The 2,873-nt window shown below is 41.3% G+C and overlaps 1 pseudogene; it reads left to right on the forward strand.

Annotated features, from left to right (window-relative positions):
• Positions 1 to 389: 389 nt before the first annotated feature.
• LOC149516082 (25S ribosomal RNA) lies at positions 390 to 1,860 on the forward strand (annotated as a pseudogene).
• Positions 1,861 to 2,873: the final 1,013 nt, after the last annotated feature.

A 2,873-nucleotide genomic window follows, 5' to 3' on the forward strand; every position in this document is an offset into this window, starting at 1 on the left:
AGGGGAAAGGTTCCATGGGAATGACACTTGCACATGGGTTAGTTGATCCTAAGAGATGGGGGAATCCCATCTGATAGTATGTCTAGCATGAGATTCAAAAGGGAATCAGGTTTAAATTCTTGAACCAAGATGTGATAGCTAACAGCAATGTTAGGGAGTCTGAAGACATAAATGAAGGCCTTAGGAAGAGTTATCTTTTCTGTTTAATGGCTTGCCCAACCTAGAAATGGCTTAACCGAAGGTAGGGTCTCATGGTCAAAAAAGCACTTCAATTCGCATGGTGTTCAGTGCACCATAGACAACCTTTGAAAATTGGAAGGACCAAGTGTTGTTCATGCTCGACTGTACTCATATTCGTATAAGGTCTCCAAGGAGAATAGCCTCTGGTTGATGGAATAATGTAGGCAAGGGAAGTCAACAAAATGGATCCATAACCTTGAAAAAAAGATTGGTTCTGAAGGTTGGGCATGAAGGTCCTAGTCCCTAACCCATTGGCTGTCGGTGCGCTGCTTAAGCTACTCCTGTGATAAGAGTGAGTCACCATGTAACTGCCAGATGATGGATTGGGAATGGCTCCTACGAGGGCCTTTCCCAAGCAATGAACAATCGACTCAAAACTAGTACAAACAATGGGAATCCAATAGTTTAATTAAAACAAAGCATTGTAATGGTCCCTGCGGATGTTCATGCAATGTTCTAGTGCTAAAGTGAAGAAATTCAACCAAGCATAGGTAAACAACAGGAGTAACTATGACTTTCTTAAGGTAGCCAAATGCCCTATCATCTAATTAGTGAAACACATGAATGAATTAATGAGATTCCCACTATCCCTATCTATTATCCAATGAAACCATATTCAAAGGAATGAGCCTGATAGAATCAGAAGGGTAAGAAGACCTTGTTAAGCTTAACTCTAGTCTAACTTTGTAAAATGACTTGAAAGGTGTAGGAAAAGTGGGAGCCCTTAGGTGAAATTGAAATACTAGTACTTTTAATGTTACTTTACTTATTTCATGAATTAGAGGTAGCACATGACCCACTTGTTTAGACCCAATGCCAGCTTAGGAAGGCATTGCTAGGTGGGAAGTTTGGCTTCGGTGGCACATCTATTAAAAGATAACGTAGGTGTTCTAAGATGAGCTCAATGAGAATAGAAATCTTGTGTCAAACAAAAGGGTAAAAGCTCGTTTGATCATAATTTCTAGTATAAATACGAACCATGAAAGTTTAGCCTATAAATCCTTTAGACTTTTGAAATTTAAAGCTAGAGGTGTAAAAAAAGTTACCATAAGGATAATTGGCTTGCGGTAGCCAAGTGTTCATAGTGCCGTTGCTTTTTGATCCTTCGATTTTGGTTCTTTCTATCATTGTGAAGTAAAATTCACCAAAAGTTGGATTGTTCACCCATCAATAGGGAACGTGAGCTGGGCTTAGACCATCATGAGACAGGTTAGTTTTACCATGCTAATGGCATGTCGCAATGGTAATTTAACTTAGTACGAGAAGAATCATTGATTCATACAATTGGTCATTGTGCTTGGTTGAAAAGCCAATGGCATGAAGCTACCACATGATGATTATAACTTAATGCCTCCAAGTTAAAATCTGAGCTAGAAGCGATGCACGTGCTTGTCACCCGATTGTCGACCTGAAGTAGAGGCCTATGGCCCCTAAAGGCATATGTCATAGGTACAACCCCCATGGTGGACAAGCCGTGTGGGCCTCTTTAGAGGTTAATTCCCACCAAACAACTGGTGGAATCTTTTATAGGTAACTTAAATATGCAATGGGGTATTGTAAGTGGTAGAGTGGCCTTGCTAGCAAAATCCACTGAGATTGAATTCTTTGTCACTTTGATTTGCCCTTCCCACCCTACACCCACTGAAGTCCTCTCACTTCATTTTTTACACCGTACCCCCTTTGGGTTAGGGATGAATGGTGTTCTCCATTGTATCCAATTTGGATGGGCGATGACATCCCTTACTCGAGTGTCCAACTAAATGAGAACCAAATGCCCTAGGTATTTGTTATAGAGACGGGCTTGCCCTTGGTGTAGACACTTGCCTCAAACCCCATTGGCACATGCTAGCCCTTGCTATAAGCTATTCCCTCGAATGCCATCGAAAGCATCTGGCCCTTGGTTAGTGTAGGCAATCGCATCCAACACCATCGATAAAGGTTAGCTCGTTGTTGCCTCGTATACCATTAGTATATGTTGGCCCCTTGGTGTAGGATGTTGCATTAGACACCATAGCTATATGTAGCACTTACTGTAGGTGTCACAGTCTAAGAAAAGACCAGGCCTAGGGGTCTTTGCCAAAAGAGGGAATGGTTTTAAGACCACCAAGACCAAGTTAGAATGCAAGGGAGACCATGTCCAAAGACGTAATTGCAATGCTAGGGGCAGAACCATGACCCAAAATGGATGCATGGGTGCTAAAACAAGCTTAAGAAGCTTAGGCTAGGGGATGTAGTTTGACAACTTCAGACAGACCCAAGCGTAGGCACAGGAGTAAGCCTAGGCGTGGGCAGAATCGATCTAGATGATGGCTTAGGGTGTGGCCTCACACATGCACTAATGAAGAAGGTGTTTAAGTTGGTTCAAACTCTTTTCCTGATAGAGTCCATGTAAAATCAAAATCTCCAATGTAATTTTATTGTAATCTTCTATATATATTAGACTCTTAGTGAGCCCTAAGATAAGGAAAAAATCAACCATTGATTCAAGGGTGCCTTAGCTATAAATAGGAGGTGCCCCCACCCTCATTGTACACACCACAACTTGAGTAATACAAATTTACTCTTGCCTATCTTTGTTGTTCTCTTTAGCTTTCCATCAAATAGTTTATATGTAGCCTTGTCTAGTAATAGCT

This window comes from Durio zibethinus, chromosome 11, assembly GCF_047325235.1.
Source record: "Durio zibethinus cultivar Kanyao isolate XHJ-2024 chromosome 11, ASM4732523v1, whole genome shotgun sequence".
Taxonomy (NCBI): Eukaryota; Viridiplantae; Streptophyta; class Magnoliopsida; order Malvales; family Malvaceae; genus Durio; species Durio zibethinus.